The sequence below is a fragment of the Medicago sativa genome, chromosome 7 (assembly GCF_051527215.1).
Source record: "Medicago sativa cultivar Bolivia chromosome 7, Bolivia_mono, whole genome shotgun sequence".
NCBI classification, from domain to species: domain Eukaryota; kingdom Viridiplantae; phylum Streptophyta; class Magnoliopsida; order Fabales; family Fabaceae; genus Medicago; species Medicago sativa.
In genome coordinates, this window is record NC_140755.1 from 55,744,935 (window position 1) to 55,764,154 (window position 19,220).

At 31.2% G+C, this 19,220-nt stretch overlaps 1 long non-coding RNA gene across 1 annotated transcript; it reads right to left on the reverse strand.

Moving 5' to 3' along the window:
• Window positions 1-13,836: 13,836 nt before the first annotated feature.
• On the reverse strand, window positions 13,837-15,284 carry LOC146906906 (uncharacterized). The gene is made up of 2 exons (XR_015018852.1): window positions 14,473-15,284; window positions 13,837-14,354 (listed from the first exon to the last, which is right to left on the reverse strand). It is a non-coding gene; the product is annotated as an uncharacterized LOC146906906 (long non-coding RNA).
• Between the last annotated feature and the right edge of the window lie 3,936 nt (window positions 15,285-19,220).

A 19,220-nucleotide genomic window follows, 5' to 3' on the forward strand; every position in this document is an offset into this window, starting at 1 on the left:
CAAAGTATATGTGTTTTACTTGTAGAGAACAAAGGTTGGTCAAATAAATTAAATACAGTTGCTAAGAAAATACACGGATTAAACCGAAATCAAATCAAAGTTTGATAAAAAAACCAAATCAAAATCAATCGTCTTTCAAAACAAAAATTGCTCATTTATAAAAAATATTGTTGTTTGTTTATTGCACCATCATGCGTTTATCGTTTAATAGTCTTAATCAACTCCCAAATAGTAGCATCGGTGGTGCTGTATAATTGTAAATTGTGTGATCTCAAAATCCATATGATCATACAATTCTTGCTCATTTATCGTTTTGCATATGCTTTGCAATTGTATTATCTATTTTTTATTACAATGTCACTAGATTCTCTTAATTAGATTTTCCATCTCATGTAGGTCTTAATTCAAAGGAACATTTGTTTTTCAACGAAACAAACATATAACAATCCTTAAAAAAAATATTTAACAAAGAATTATATAATTCATAAAGATTCCCTGATGAGGTGGATCATGTTATTCCGTCGTAGCGAAATGTCTTTTTTATGTGTGTACATCTTACTAATTTAAATCTTAGTCTCATATGTTTTACAAAAGAGTAGCGCTATATCCCACGAAGGGATTTCAACGAAAACCACAAAATAGTAGTGCTCTGTATCAATTTCTTTCTTCTTCTTTTTTAATAAAACAAAATAAAATTTAATGTTTGACGATAAATATGGGTTGGAACTTGGAAGGAACACCACAACCATGCTCATATACATAAAACTTAGTGATACTGAGAAAAGAGGGAGAGACTAATCGACTATATTTGGCTTCTCCACTTATGAATGTCAGGGAAGAAGAGAGTGATTTGAAGCTGCTTGTTTCTAACAATTGCAAGATTAATGAAATCATTTATTTCTTGATAAGACGTATTCAAGACCTTCGGCGGCGGCATTGGCATACTCAAGTTACTCACACATGGCGTGAAGACAACATATCTGCTGATTGGTTAGCAAACTTCAGTTTTTCTTTGGATTCTTGGAATTTGCTTGTTTTTAAGACTCCTCCTAGTGTGCTTCGGAGACTCCTTTTTTATGATATTTCTGGAGTTTGTTTGCCTAGGAATATACATCTAGTCTTTTAGTGTTTTTTTTTTCCTTTGGGCCTTGGCTCTCTTTTGTACCAATTTTTTTTATATTGTTTTTTATAAGAAATGATTCTCTATGGTTCTTTACACCGATTTTTCTGTAGGAAACATTCATTGACGGCTTTGGTGCGAGTCACTCTGTAGATCAATTATTTATTATTATTTGGCATTAAATTAAGGTCTTCAGTTGGTCTGGACGGCTTCTTGGTTTTGTATCAGAGCCAGAGCGAGCTTCAATTTATTAATTTTTGAAAGGAAAGCGAGCTTCAATTTTTTTTCATTATTATTTCTGGTTGTACAAATATTATGTTTTTTTTATTGGTTCTTCATGGCAATAAAAGGAATGACATACATTTTCTGTACTACGTGCTTTGTGGAGGATAAAGTATGTACTTTGTAAACTATATATCATTTTAACAACATTGAGGGTATTTCTCAAAATTAATATAAATATAAAAGTACACAAAATAGTTTTTCAATTTAAGCAATATTTAAAATTTATATGAGTAGCTAGACTAGAACAATATCGCACTAAGTTTACTCATTAAAATACTAGAACACTTGCGGAAGTTGGGTAGCAAAATTGATTTGAACTAAGTTTATTGGAGGTCAGGATTTAAGTGCTGACAATAAAAAAAACTAACATAATTAATATATTAACAATTGTCATTAAAAAAAAATACTAAAACTAGAGTTATCTTTTGTTAGATTTTTTTTTAAAAAAGAAGTTGTCTTTTATCAGTTGAATTTCATGAGTTCCACAAAAATATGTGAATTAAAATAACATTTTTCAAAGTGATTTGACGAGATTTAAAAAAAAAAAAAAAGCCAAAAGTGAACATGTTGAGATGATGATAAGATATCTATTTTGAGTTTAACCAGAAATTTTAGGTTCCCCATTGTTTCTTATAAATTAATCTTTATAGTTGTGTGCAGTCAGTTCACTTGCTATAATTTATGGAGAGTAAACAATCAAAAGAGAAGATTACTAACACTACTCAACAATAATTTATCATTTTGATCAAGGCTTTTCGACAAGGTAACCCATCCTCGAACCAGAATTTCTCTGGCCTGGGCGCCCGGCCCTGTCACTTAGGAGCAATGCCATGTCAATATTTTATAGAATCTAATATTGGTTGCAACTTTTATGCTGGAGAATAGGAATTTAAGAAGTGATGTCTCTAGGAAGGTTATTTGGCTATTGAAGAAAATTGATCTCACTCTCAACAATGTCATATATGGATCGATTAGTACTTTTGGCAGATCTCAAAGAGTCAAGGTTGTAGAAACATTTTTTTCATTTCCAAATCTCTCAGATAGGTGCTGCTTGTTTGATCTCAGATTTAGATTATTCTGACCTATTTAGCTCTCTTTCCAATATTGAAAAAGTTGGCTTATAATCATTTTGTGAATGCTCTATCACCTAACCATCCAGGGGGCATAAGGGTAAGGCCATCAAAGCCCTCGCTTTATGCCCCCCAACAAAAAAATATTCAAATTATTTTTTATTATATTTTACAAGCAAAAATGCCTCATATTTTAATAAAAAAAGGTCCCATATATTCAACCTTGCTTTAGGCCTAACTTATTTTTTTAAATTATTAGGTCGGTCCTGTAACCATCTAAAGACTAAACTGTCTAAGTAATCTTTTGTTACTTTCAAAGGAACATTTTGAGTATTCGTGCATTTGGAACATTTTTACTGTGAAAAGGAACGAGTACTTAAGTTGATAGAGTTCCTTGACACAATAACTAGAGTCTAGAGAGACTTTGCTTTATGTTTAGTATGCAAGAGTACTTCATAACCGTATACTAATTTTTCTTATCAAGTTGTACATGTTTTAAGCAATAAGTTCTATCTTCTTCCTCATTGTATCATAGAGATTCTGTTAGTTGTTAGTTTTGGATTTTCAAACAATTATTTGAATTTTCAAATTCTATTTTGAAAAAGAATATCTATCGGAGTTGTTACTAGGTTGAGTCATAATCAGGTCGTTCTCTTTAAGACTTTTCGTGGCACTGCCCAAAATTGTGCAAGACAGACTATATCTTAACAACACTCTCAAATCCGAAGGAACAAAAAGATGAGATGATGAGAAGAATAACTCGTTAACACAAGCAGGAGGGAGAAAAGGGAAAGAGTTCTCGACAACTCAATAGAAATCTTTGATGTGATTTTTGAACTAGGTGAGCTCTCCTTTTGTAGGGAGAGTTTGTAGTTACTTTGGAGAAACTTGAGAATTAAATAAACTAAAAAAATTAAGCAACCCACATATCAGCTCAAGTAACAAACTAATCGGATGAGTTCAAAAAGAAAAAAACCCACAAAATTAGATGAAACATACCAATGAAGGAAATATAGAAAATTCAGTTGGATTCTCAATCTTATCAAAACCAACGTAAACTAAAATTATGGGAAGTGATATCCATTTATAAAAAAAAAAAATTACTATTATTTTTATCATTATCAAGTAGGGGTGGGAATAGGCCAGACCATGTCAGACTTTGATAGGCCTGAGCCTGGCCTACGAATTTTTTTACAAGCCTAAGCCTGGCCTAGGGCGTATCATAGGCCGTTTTTCTTGGCCTGGCCTGGCCTATTTAAAAGTCTGGATTGGCCTGAAAGCCTACTTCCAGGCCTACTTTACATTAAGGCCATCAAATAGTCATTTGGCCTACTAAATTCGCTAAACAGGTCTTAAAGCCTACAAAAAAGCCTATTTTACTACAAGTAAATTTTAACTAGATTAAAGCCTACTTAAAAGTCTATAACAACAAAGCCTATTAAGGGACTAATAGATAGAGAAAAAGGTGTTTATATTTTTAATTTATGCAATTATTTTAATATAAAAAACATTTTTTAATAAATAGGTATTTATAGGTCGGCCTATTAGGCTTAATAGGCTTTTCTGGAAGCCTAAGCTTAACCTATTTAACTAAACAGACTTTCTAAAAAGTCTAAGCTTAGGCCTATCTACTAAACAGGCCAGGCCAAAACAGGTCAGGTCGTAGGCCGGCCTGACCTATTCCCAACCCTATTATCAAGTATTTAAAAACTATTATTTTCATCATTATCAAGTATTTAAAATTAAATACCACAATGTGTGTGTTCTCTTTTATGTGGGACCCCCTATCTATTTTTTCAATTCACATCACACTCGCTCAAAATCTTATTACATGGTGTCTAATCTTCCAATTTCCTTCGAACTTCACAACAATGTTCCAGTAGTTGTTAAACAAACGCTTATCACCGACTCCTTTGATGATGTTGAACTTGAAGCCATGCCTCAAAGGTTAGTTTGTCACCAATTTCAAATGCCCTTTTCTTTATTATGTTTTTTTTTATTTATAACATCTGTTTTTCATAGATTGGATTATTGTGATATGTTTATTTCTTAAGGGTGAGTTGTTTGTGTTATATGTAACATCGATATTTCAGATTGAACACGTCTTTGGTGTTCGGTACATGTTTGTGTCACACACCAACATGTTGTTTGCGTCGTGCTTTGACTACTTTTATGTAGCAACAAAACCTTCTATGTTTGCAATGAGTAACCAACACAATTCAGTAATAACAAAAGCAATCACATATAATTTGGTCATAGTCCCAACCAGTAATAACAAAAGCAATCACATATGAACAAAATCTAATAATGAAATATGTTAATTATAATATGAACTAAGCCAATAAATATTTTATGTTTGATTAAATCAAATTTCATTGGATATCATGTGACTATGCAAGTTCAATAGGATTGAAAATCCAACAAATATAATGTGACTATGCCTATACAATGGAAGGCTTGAGTAATTGCATGATATTGAAATGAAGTTTACGTTTATTCACAACTGGGAACAATGGAATAAAGCTCAGAGTTCGCAAATGACGTAAAATTAAACACATAATTTGCTAACCACCTAATGAAAGCAACATAAAATTTGCTAATTCAAACATCTTATTATACTTTACACACGCTTATTACCATATTCATTCTCCTTCTTTGCTCTATTTGATTTTTTTTATCTTGGCGTCAACCCCTCCCCCCCCGGTTTGAGATATGATCTTGGTTAGTTCAAGTGAGAATTATTTTTTCCCTTAAAATAAGCTCAAAATACATTGTTAAAGGGTGATTCTTGTTTTTTTCTTTAACTTTGATTAAATCAACTCAAATTTTATTTGTCACCAGCCTATAGTTTGATTCTTTATCATTCCACAACTAAATTACAATAAATTAAATAAATGTTTGCTAGCATACCAACAACACAAACATGGTTGTTAGTTCCAATCCTAGAGTAACTTGTTTTTTTTAAGGATAACTATTGTGTTTAAGACTTCAGATTTGGATGTAAAGTTTATGAACCAAATGAAGGTGACTTGATGAAAAAAGGAATGAATTATTTTCTTCGTAATAAGAGATTAAATTTAACATGTCAGCATTTCATAATGAATTTGTTCATCTCATCTCAAATTGTTTTCCTTATTAGAGAAAAGATAATCTTTATTTTAGAGTGTATATTACGTACGACATACAACTTTGAGGATAGAATAATAACAAAGTTAAGGGTAATGGTGCTAAAGAAACTAGAAGGGGTTCTCATAATATCAATTGCAACATGAGCATTTTTAAAATAGAAAATACCACTAATTAACTTAATGTATTTGTTCGGGTGAAATTAAGGAAGTGCAAATTTTCCTATATGAATTTCGATCATTTATGAATCAAGTTTGTGGAGAAGGTGTTGCTCTTATTTTCATAACCTTTTACACAAATTTAATTTATAGTATTGGTCAAATTCATATAGGAATAGACATTTCCTCAATTTCACCAAACAAAAAACTTGTTGCCTGATATTGAAAGGAAGTGAAAGAATATTCACAGCTGGGAACTTTGGGATGCCATAATGAAACCTCTAGCAATGCCAACTTGTGTGACAATGGAAATTTTTCATTTTATTTTTGAAGAGGACAATGAAAATTATTGAAGCTGAGGGTTCGCAATCGATAGACATTACGAAAGTTTGGTTTGCAAAAATGTATGTTGCCTGCATATTATATGGATATATACTTCTTAAAATCAGTTTCGTTGAGATATTAACTAGAAAAATGCCAATCTTTATCTTACCATGATCTTTATATTGGTCATGTAGCCTTTTGACACTTCGCGGATCGAAAGTCATGTTCTTTTGTAAGAAAGAAAGTGAAATTGGAGATTTTGAAAGATTATGTAAAGGGCTTTGAACGACCAAAGTTAGTGTTTACCGTTGGCTGGTTAGTTGTGAATAAGGTTTGGTGCATGTTTGGTACCGGGGTGAGTTACCTAAATCACGGTGAGCCACCATGATTTCATAAAAGTTACCCTTTATAGATTTTGCAAAATCACGGTGACTCATCGTGATTTTGACAAATCCAACCTAATACCAAACATGCACTTGATTGAGCTGCATGTTGATGATAAGTTTATTGAAGCTTCATTTACTAGAATAAAGAGACAACTCTGAGGAGGTCTTGCTTTTGGAATTTCCCGTGGATGGCCGAAGATTTCATTGACATATAAGCTTGAAGATCTTGTAGCAAAGTGAAGGAGCATGTTGCAAAATAGATTCAAACAAAATGAGTTTACTCTTAATAATTAGTGTACAGTTTTAATGCTTGGTTGGTTAGTTACTTAAGAAAGATTTCAATTAGTGTCAAATTTATACAAACACAATCACTTCATTTTGAGATATCATCTCTAGTTCAAGTGAGAAATATTTTGCATTAAAATAGGCTCAGAATACATTGTTAAAGGGCGATTCTTGTTTTTTCCTTCAACTAGATTTCCCCCCAAAGATTCAATAGTAACATTTATGAGTTACACACCAGGACCATTTGGACGTTTACATAGGTGTTCTCAAATTCTTGACTAAATCAACTAAGATTTTATTTTGTCATCAGTCAATAGTTTGATTCTTTGTCATTCTACAATTAAATTACAATGTTTAATAGCAACTCAACAACACAAACTTGGTTGTCATTCCAATCCTAAAAGCAACTACATATGCATGATTATGTAGCTCTCAAAGTGCTTCTTGAATGCGATGACAACAATAATAGCATTGTGTTTAACTTTTTAGGATTACTCAAATAAATTTTGATTTTCAAATTCGGATGTAAACTTTCTATACCAAAAAAAGATGATTTGATGAAAAATGAATTAACTTTTTCTTGGTAATAAGAGTTTAAAATTTTACATGTATGTGTTTTATAATGAATTTGTTCATCGCATCTCAAATCGTTTTCCTTACTTGAGAAAGATAATCTTTATTTTATGACGTATATTATGACATACAACCGTGAGGATGAAAAAACAACAATGTTGAGATTGACTAAAAAAACAAGAGGTATTCATAATATCAATTGTAACATGAAAATTTTTAAAAAGAAAATTTTACTAATTCAACTCAAAGTATTTGTTTGGGTGTGAGTAAGACCATCAATAATATATGAATTTTGACCAACTATAAATTAGATTTGTGGAAAAGGTTTCACCCTTGCTTTTATAACATTTTCCACATGTTGGGCAAATTCATATAGTAAAGACGCACTTCCTCAATCTTGCTCACATGTATGTTTGACTTGAAATAGTGTGGGCGCTATTTGTTTCTTCATACCCTCAAGATTGTTGTTATTCTATCAAGTATCACAGTTAAATTATCAAGTATCAAGAAAATCTTTATTTGTTTCTTCATACCCTCGAGATTGTTGTTATTCTATCAAGTATCACAGTTAGAAATGTTTTTATGAGGGGCCCAATATATATATTCTCTTTCATCATAATTGGACATGTAATAGTGGTGGTTTATTTTACTTTTGCTCCCTATTATTAGGGTTCAAAGTTAGCATGTTTATTATAGATTTTTCAGTTTAAAAAATGAGTATTGCTATATGTACGAAAAAGGGGTAGACATAATGCAAGAACACTTGAAAGCTCCCTCTCTTTTGCGGTCTACCTAATACTAATAAATTGGTTAAATTTAAATAATTGTTACTTCAATTATTTTTAAGTTTCATTTTATGTGCAAGCAATTTAACCATTTTTTTTCATTTTATTTGGTTTCTTAAGTTATAAAAGTTAAAAAAATTTGGTACGATTTTGGTAAGATAAAAAATAATCTTAATTTTATAACATTGTGGTCTTTTATTTATAAATGTCACAAATCACCAAAATAACTAAAAATTGTAACTTAAAAATCAAAGTATACAAGTATACAATGTTTGTAATTTAAAAGATAAAAAAAAAACAAAAAATCTTAACGAATCAATGTGTGTAATAACAAATACTATCAACTACAAAAAAAATAAAAAATACTATCATTTTCCTTAAAAAGTACTTTAGAAAGGCAAAGGAGACTGAACCCAAGATCCAATATATAGCAATACTCATTTTTTTAAACTGAAAATTCTATAATACTCCTTCCGTTTCTAAATGAGTGTCGTTTTAGGTTCATACACACATATTAAGAAATGTAATAATGTTGTCTAAGGACATTACATTTTTACTAAAATAACCTTGTTACCTATTGGTGCATTTCCCATCATTATAAATTAAAGTAGAACATGTGCTTTGAACGTAGTGTACATAGTAATAATGGAAATAGTTAATTAATACTACATTGAAAAGTGAAAACGACATTCATTTTGAAAAAAATTATTTTTTCTAAAACGACACTCATTTTGAAACGAAGGGAGTATAATAAATAATAATGCTAATTTCTATCAAGAGTGAACAAGAGTGAATTTAAAGGAAATGGGAAATTTGTTGGATGGACTTAGAAATTGGAGAGGATGAAGTATTTGTTTTTGCTTCTATCATTCTCCACATTTACATTTTTTCTTTGTATCATGCTTGAGTCCCCTTTTGTTTGTTGTTGTTTCCTTTGCAAAGAGACGCACGGGATACCAATATCATTGCTGCTGTATTTTTGTTTTAATTGATCAGTGCCAACTTTATTCCTTGCACGAAAATGGAAAAATGAGAGAGCTGAGATATTTGCTTGGTCGCATACGCCATACCCTAGGTGGAAAGTTGAAAACAAACTTGATGTTCAAATTTTGTCTTTTCATTTTTCTTTTTTTCGCATTGTATTATTAGTATTATTGTTTAATGGTGATTATGCTTGTAATCAGCCCATAGCCACACGTGGACCAACTAGCACTAAAATATGATCTTAAAAGGTGATTGTACAAAAGGTGACTGCCGATGCGGTGCTAGACGGTGGTTGTAAGCGGTTGCTTTGGTTGGAATTGCAGGGTGTGTGTATGTACAGACACTCATGACGTTCAAGTCAGCATTGGGTTTAAAAGAGAGGGTTAGGAGAGTAGATATCATCTAACCTTAGGAATTGTTTTAGAGTTCTCTTTGTATATGGTGGAGGCTTATGAGCCGTTGAAAGGCACACGCGGTGCTTCATGGGCAGTGATAGACCCAGAAAATTTAATAAGCGGGGTCAATATCATTTATCGTATATTCCCTCTGTCCCATAATGAGTCTTTTGCAAAACAATATTGTACCAAAATAACGGATTCATTTCACCTTTCAATACAATATTAATTAAAAAAAATTTCCTCCAATTACAATTCTAATTAATACTACCTCCGTCCCTAATTATAGGGCCCTTTTGAAAAAATAACGGGAATTAAGATAGTGGATATTTGTATTAAATATGTTTGTAATTACTATTGTTTTTACAATTTTATCCTTTAAGAGAGAGGGTTGGTTTATGTTTTCAACATATTATTTATTGCTGATTGAAGAAAAAGATGTATAATAAATAGGGGCATGTATGTAAAGAAATAATTAATATAGTTGGAAATAACAAATGGGTCTTATAAAAAGGGACAAAAAAAATTCTCAAAAGGGTCTTATAATTAGGGACGGAGGTAGTATTACTTTCATCACTCTCAATTAAATATATTCCGCTTTGCATTTATGATAATGGTGAATGCACCAATACTTAACAAAAACAATTAAAACTATTTTTTTCTCTCATTCATTTATTCATTTTTCTTAATATGTGTCAAATGAACAAATAACTCACTTAATCTGGGACGAAGGGAGTATAAAACAAGGAAAAGAAGAGAAAGCTTGTTCATTTATGCAGAGTGGAAAAGAAGAGAAAGATCCAATATGGTATCCTAAGCTGACCTTTTGGATTCTATAGTACTCCGCCCAATCCGAGACCTAGACAAGCACTTGGATTCAAACTGTGGTTTGAATTGTGTATTGATTGTTGAATTGTCAAATAAGATTCATAAGTACACGCTTTCGAAAACAATTTTGACACCAAAAAACTATTCACCCACTCAAGCTATCTTTCTCATTCGTCATACTAGATTGATGACCCGTGCGCCGCACGGGTCTTATGAGTTGTAAATTTTTGCCGTATATAAGAAAAAAAGAATAAAATCTAAAAAAAAAAAGTTTATATTATATAGGTAGAACACATAAAGACAATATAGTATCAGATATTAAAATTCGACAAACAGTCAAATTAATGTTTATCTAGTTCATATGCTGCAGCTTCCTGAACCTTAGTCTGAGTACTTTTCACCAACGCCTTCCTCACGGTAGCATGTATTTTGTCCGCCTGAAACAATCAACCAAAACTACACCCTTAACCATTTTGAAAACCAAATAAACTGCAACGCATTCAACTGAAACATATTTTTGCTCTGATATGGTGAGAATGTGAAAGTCACAACAGAAGAATTCAAAGGACTTATATATTATGGCATTAGCACATGATAGAAAAACCCTTAAAATAAAAACATTGAATACATCAACTCATACACATGCCAACCAACAAACATTAATTATAACAAATATTCCTCTATCATCATAATAAACACATAGGAAATGTGAACAGCCACAGTATTTATGTATATGTACGTTCACAACTCACTATGAAAGGATCGGAGAAACCAAAAGACATATGCCTTTGAAAATGTATTGCTGAGTTTCCAATAAAATACTTATGTGTCAACATAATAAATGGGCGTGTTATAATTTGGCTAGTCACAACCAAATAAAATAGTAGCTTATTTATTTTTATCATAGAATTATCTCACTATTAACTTAACAGCTCAATTATAAATTACACAGTATAGAAAAGCAAAAAAAAAAAAAAAAGAATAGTAGCTTATTTAAATTTAAATAGAAATCAATAGCCTCTTAAGTTAATAGCTCACTCAAGTGCTAAAAAATAGTTTTTTCTTTAATACAATGTTTTAAAAAATAAATCAATGCAACACAATAACTATATACATAGGTAAGCAATTTAAGTTACATATAAAACAAAAAACCGTCCCATTTCTTGTTACCAATCTATTGATTACCAACTTTTGGATATTTTTTGGTTATGTGAATGCCTTAGTTATAAGGAAGGTGTATCATTTTTACCCTAATTATAATGGCCCAAAAAATAGTGTGAATTTGTCTATTCACAACCAAATAAAATAGTAGCATTATTTATATTTATCAAAGTATTATCTACCTAATAAATTAACAAAGCAACTTATAAATTGGACATCACCAATAGCATCTCAAGTGATACAAAATAGTATTTTCTTTAATATAATGCTTAAAAAATCTGTCAATGTTTAAAAATAGTATTTTACTCCAATAAAATATGTGTGCCAGTCTTATTTTAGGATTATTATTCATAAGTATCCAAAATTTGAAAATATTGTGTTTACTTAAAGCTGGGTACGTAGAGACTGAATAATTAATTCTGATAGACTTGTTGTGATTGCATGTAAATAGAGAGACATATTATAAAGCATGGTTGTTAGTTGTGCTAAACTTTAACAAACTAATCATGTAAATGAAAAATAACCTGAAACTTCATTAAACTGAAACATGTGTGCTAAAATTCAAACCAAGCTGTTCTGGAATGGAAAAACAACTTGATACTTAATTAAACTAAAATTGTCCAAAACAAAATAGTTGTGATAAACTTGGACAACAACAGGAACAACAACAACAACACAATGCAAAATAAGGAGTCAACATGATCCAAAAAAAAGACAAAACGAAACAAAACCTTCATAAAACCAACAAAAAAAAAACTTTGGAAATCAACTTCAGCAAATCCCCGTTTCATGCACCCCAACCTCAACTGTTATAAACTTGGCAGAGACTGTTTCATTGTTCCCAGCAGCAGGTACCCCTAGCCTCATCCTAACGCCTTCATACAGTTTACTCAACAATACAAAGTTCGTTGTTAATCAAACAAAGAATTAGGAACCCACTTCCTCCACATCGTACTCAACAATATATGTCCTATACATCATTCTTAACCTATTGACAACCTTAGGATTGGTAACCAACAGATCTAGCAAAACAACAAACAAAAGAAAGACACAATCAGAAACCTAAAAACTGTAATCTGAAATGTGTAAAAAAAGAATTTCAAACCACAGTAAGTGCAAAAGAATTTCAAAATCAGACCTAAATGGGAGGAAATTTTGTAGGGTTGAGTTGCGAGCAATTACTTCAGTTAATCTAAATGGAAAATATTAGGGTTTAGTGATAGCCAAACCTAATAAACAACTATCTGAAGTGTGTTAAAAAAAAAAAAGAAGGAACGTTGAAACACCAGAAAACTCATGCAAACATACCAGTCAGTATGACAGCAAGGTCTGCACATTACGCCCAACCATTTTAGAGTGCGTACAGATTGAATGAAGTTTAACAAAAGACCAGGAAAATGCAAAAAGACCGAATATTGCATTCATATTTATAGAAAAGGAATAGAGTGGATGAACGTGAGAATATGTGTGGAGAAAAGAGTACTGCATCTTAATGGATAGTTGTTTTGGTTTTCAAAACGTAACCCAAATGGCCATTAATTAATGATGTTCGCTGCCCAAGCAAGGGAAATCTCAAAATTCAAATAGCATAGGGTCACAGACTCACGGTATACAACACACTTCATCAATTCACACAAATTTTTCATTTTTTTTTAAATAAGTAATTGGAATTGAGGATATGCATGGATATTAGAGGGAAATTAGCAATTAATGATGTGGTTTTAGAGCCAAAAAATTAGGGTTAAAGTGTTGCAAACCTAACAACTTTTAAGAATACTAGATCGCCGACCCGTGCGCCGCACGGGTCTTTTAGAGTTGAAGATGAAAATATTTTTTAACCATTGATATTATATTTTTTATGATATCTACATTACGGTTCCAATGAGATTGAGGTGTCTCATGAATTACTTGTACTATTTAAAAATGATTACATAGGTGAGAAAAAATAAATCATATATGGTATCATGAAAAACCTACATAGAAATGACACTTCAATTTTCAAACTTAGCATACTACATATAAACTGTGTTCGCATTTTGATAAGCGAACAAATCTATCCGTGTAGAAATTCACATCCATGAAATAACTACTTACTACTCCCTACGATTTACTGGATAGCATGATCTTGTGAACAAATATTATGTGCCAAAAACCAAAACAACCCAGCTGTTAGTTCCAATATGATGTGAAAAATTGTTACAACCCTAGAAATTCCAATTGGACTTATAGCATATAGAAACACATGCACCTAGATAATTGGATAAGAATTCTAATGCATTCACGTTTTACTACTTTCTGTTGTAACTGGCTTAGTGACTTAGATTCCTTTTTGATGCTTTCATGAATGTACTGATAGTACTATAAGTATCCCATTTGGGAAAGGAATGAATAAGCAATGAAAATTGAAGAAAGTATTTAGCTTAGTATAGCAGCTTTAATTTACAAACCTTATTACTCTCTGTCACTCTCACACTGATATACAATTCCTTTTCATTAAGCTACCATTAAGATCCTATCGTTTGCCTCACAGTTAGCGTCACAATACATCATTGGTGATCATGTTCTTTCTTTTTGAATAGCAGATGCACATCAGTATTTTTTCCCCCTAAAAGCATAGATGTCAATGAAAACTCAACAAAAGACATCACAACTAACTTTACAAAGACAACGAAGCTTTAAAAAATGAATTTGACAGAGGGAAGGATTATCACTCATTTACAACATCTTATTATAAACATCTCATCATTTGAAAATACAAAAATCTGAAAAGTGATCTAATCAAGAGAATGAAATTGTTTGAAAAAATATGGATAGAAACATTAAAATTTTGTCCTTGTCCTTGTCGATACAATGAAGTTTTAACAGTCCTTGTCCCTGCAATCAATAAATGGAAGGACTAATAAATTTTTTGAAACAATTGGTGCAAAACAAATAAAATTAAGAACGGATAAAAGTTCATTGTATACTGTCCAAAAACAGGTTGCTAACTCACCAATACATGAACCTTAAAAGCAACATGGACACCATAGGACTTAAACAAACAAAAATAGCAGCAAATCAGAACTGTCTGCTGCACCAAAACCCCACCAAAAGTGTAAAATTAGCAGCATAGCATAACATGTTGCTGCAACAAAACCAGAAAATAACTCTACAAAATAATCTAAAGGTCTGCTCGTGACTAAAGGACGAAACACCAATATGTACAAACAACTGAAAACGCACAAACCTACTCCTATCAGCATTCTTGGTTATCCGAAACAGATGACATGAAGCAATAACTGGAAAACCTTCTGCAAACGGATCAACAACAGCCTGCAGAAACCAACCAAAGGTTAATTCATAAACCACACTACATGTCGTCCTGTCACCGAAGATCCTTCCTTTGCTAGACAATATGCCTCTTGGTTTGCTTCCCTATTCAACATCTTTCATAACCAACATCAGATCTTATAAGTTATTAGATTATAATCTCAGTTTCCACGGACTCTCATGAAATTCAAGCAATATCAAAACAGGGATGCATGATTTGGCCATTAATTTAAACCATAAAACAGTAAATTAGCACTGGATAGATTGCATATAAAAGACACTGGGTTGAAGCACCTATATATTGAAAAAAATTCATGAACAACTAATTGACCATCTCAATTTGCATGGGTCTATTTAACAGCACAATTGCATTGAGACATTAGTTTAGACAACAACACATCTTGGACATTAGCTAATGGTGTTAATATACTTTTCTTTGTTACTGAAATCATGTAGATCCAATCAAGTATATCACTTTAGACTTCAAAAGGTGAACTCAAGTATTTGCAATCATGTAAATTAGCACTGCAATCAAGTATATCATGTAGATCCAATCAAGTATCTGCAAGATAATATCAAAGAATGTTATAATGCTGAGCTCATGCAGTATATCACAACCAATATACTTAGTGATAGCCAAACCTAATAAACAACTATCTGAAGTGTGTTAAAAAAAAAAAAGAAGGAACGTTGAAACACCAGAAAACTCATGCAAACGTACCAGTCAGTATGACAGCAAGGTCTGCACATTACGCCCAACCATTTTAGAGTGCGTACAGATTGAATGAAGTTTAACAAAAGACCAGGAAAATGCAAAAAGACCGAATATTGCATTCATATTTATAGAAAAGGAATAGAGTGGATGAACGTGAGAATATGTGTGGAGAAAAGAGTACTGCATCTTAATGGATAGTTGTTTTGGTTTTCAAAACGTAACCCAAATGGCCATTAATTAATGATGTTCGCTGCCCAAGCAAGGGAAATCTCAAAATTCAAATAGCATAGGGTCACAGACTCACGGTATACAACACACTTCATCAATTCACACAAATTTTTCATTTTTTTTTTAAATAAGTAATTGGAATTGAGGATATGCATGGATATTAGAGGGAAATTAGCAATTAATGATGTGGTTTTAGAGCCAAAAAATTAGGGTTAAAGTGTTGCAAACCTAACAACTTTTAAGAATAAGGGATATGCTAACATGATATAAATCCCACTTCATTGTTTGGATAATTTATTATTTAGTTGAATATAGTTTTCATTCCTTTGTCTGAAAAGTCAACGAAACATAATGAAAAATAACTTTTTATTTCACTTTTATCTTTAATTAAAAAACATTTTTTATAGAATTAAAATAAATTTATCTTTTATAATTAAATGATTCATAAGACTTGATTGAACTTAAACTTTCTTTATGTCAAGATACAATTGTTCAATATAGTGCATATGACTTCAAATGTATGCAAGATTGCTTACCTTCTTCACAGGGCCATCCCTACAAAAATGGAGGCTCGGCTCTCAAATAAAAATAGGCCCCTAGTCAAAATAAAAATACAATTTTTTTAAAAGAGAAAAAAAATTATGTTTTTATTTTATATTTTTAGAGAATAATTATAATGTTTGTTGTTAGAGAATATTGGAAGAAGAAGAGATAGTATTTATATAAAACTCAAATCCATAAAAATTAGGCAAAAAAGAGGCTCTATAATGCCGGAAAAAAAAATGATAAAAAAACAAAAATCAGCCCTCACAATAGATGAACCGAAGTACATAAGTTCAACATCTCCAAGATTTACCACTGGAGCGCGCCTTCAATTTTGTTAATACTACAATGTTATGTGCAATATATTATATTTTCAGTGTATTATATATATATATAAAAAAAAAAAATTGGGCCCCAAAATTGGGGAGGCCCAGATCAGTAGAGTTGTTTGCACCTCCCCAGGGACGGCCCTGCTTCTTCATAGTGTGACTAATGATAATGTCAGAGGGATAATCTTCTAAAGTTTTTGAAGCCATAGTAAAGATGTTGAGCCGTTTCTACGAATTCAGAGGCTCGGCTTTGTAACTGAAAAGAGGTCTGTAATAAAATAAAACGTATTTTTTTAAAGAACAATGTTCTATTTAAATTTTTTAAAAGATAAATACAATGTTCTTAAAAAAAAAAAAAAGATAAATACAAGGTGTCGTATACATGAAGAACCTCAAACCCTCCCAAAAAAACATTCACCTAACACCAAAAGCAAGATGACCCAATTCTAATAGGCATAAAACAAGACAACAGAAGAGGAAAAGGAAATCAAATCGGGGAAGAAGAAAAGGAAAGTCCGATGGAGTGATGGTGATGGAACGCGTGGGGTAGTACTTTAGTAGTACTACTGGACTATAATTTTTTTTGAGGCCCCTACCTTGGGGAGGCCCATCTCTATCGAGTTCTTTGCACACATGTACGTTTTTCCGGTAAAGTTAAGATAATCTCAATTTTTTTTATTTTTAGATAATGTCATGATTCCTCAAAAAAAATATAATCGCATGATATAAATAACAACGTTTGAAATTATTTTTCCTAACAAGGGAAAATAGTTCCTAAAGATTGACGCATCATGAACTTTCTTCTCAAGAGGATGTTCCTTCTATTTTTCCTTTTCCCTTTTTTATTGTTGTTGTTTTGATTAACTTTGTCAAAAAAAGAGGAAAAACAACGTGAAAAATTACATACAGAAGAATAGATTATTAAAGAATAGGGGCTTTTTAATAAATTATAAATAAAATAATACATGATTTCAAATCATTCTTCTTAACTTGTCAAAAAAAAAAAAATATCATTCTTCTTAAATTATAGGGGAACAAAATTGAAGGTTACTGGAATCTCCATCAGCTTGCATAATATCAACCTCGTCATCAACAAGATTAGTGGTTTCCTTATTGTTATTTAGAACTTTCCTACTATCTCTTGCTTCAACTTATCTGTTTAGTACTTCATGTATCTCTCTGATCTTTGTTGACTACTTCAACTGTTTTTGTTCCATTTTTGACTCTTTTGCAAATTTCTATGTAATGATCAATACACTTGCAATTGATAAAATCACATAATTAGTCATCGAGGGATAATATAAGTTCAAATGGAAACAAATGACTTAACATGGCATCATGCTCACTAAATCAGGGGACTTGGTCATTACAAAAGGAAAGGAAAGGTGAGTTGTTGGTCAAATAAAATTTAATTCGTATCAATTTTTGTGGGTTTGTCTATACAAAACTTTGCTTTGAACGACCCCTCATAAGTGGACGATGAGATTAGACCTCTCATATTAGTCAATCTTTTTATTGGATACCAGGTTTTAAAAAAATATAAGAATAACTCATCAAAATGTTAAAGTATACTATGAATAATTATTTTATCAATATCACACAAAATAAAATCAATACATAAATATAATTTTAGTTCTCTAATTGAAATCCTTCAACAAAAAAAAAACTCTAATTGAGTTACATTCCACAAATAGAATAGATAAACATTTGGTTATGATAATTTAATTAAAGGAGGATTTCTTAATTTTTTTTTTTTGGTGTCAGGGGTTCCCAGAGTTCGAACCTCAGACGTTGCATATATATGTGTTGTTCTTACCAACTGAGCTAAGCTCATGGGGACAAAATAATCAAAATTCTTTACACATAAAATAAGTTGTTGAATAAATAATAAATCAAAAAATTACTACGAATTTCATATGTAAATATTGGGTCGTTACAAAAATACATGGAATACTCATTAAATTTTTATTATAGATAAATCATTCTTAATTGATTTTTTCTTTCATTTTCATGTTTTAAATATGACTATTGAAATCATGCATAACAATCATCAAGGAACGCCAAGAACACCACCAACCAAAATTACATGCATGACTCTTTTGTATTCATTCTCCCTAATTTTTCATATATTAAATATGATTATTGAAGTCATACAAGCCATGTGATAAAGAATATTATATATATATTAACAACACAAAATGATTGTAAATTCTAAATTTTATTACATTTATGTATTACTAGTGGAAGATGTACACTAACTTGTTTGTCTGCCCAACTTTCTACGGCATTTAATCACATATTTATATCAAAACACCTTGTTATACTATTTTTAGCACATATCACACTCAAATAATTTTGGTAAGTTAGTAAAAATAAGCTCTATATTATTCATTTTGCAGTAGGATTGTTCTTATTTTAATGATTTAACTAATTTTTTAATCAAATTTTTAAATAATATTATAAAAAAGATAAAGCAGTTAACACAATAGTTTTTTTTTTTTGGTGGCCAGGGTTTGAACCCCGGACCTTGCATATATTATGCGTTGTCCATACCAACTGAGCTAAGCTCACGAGCCACAATAGTTTAAATGAATGATATAATTGAAAGAAAAAGTA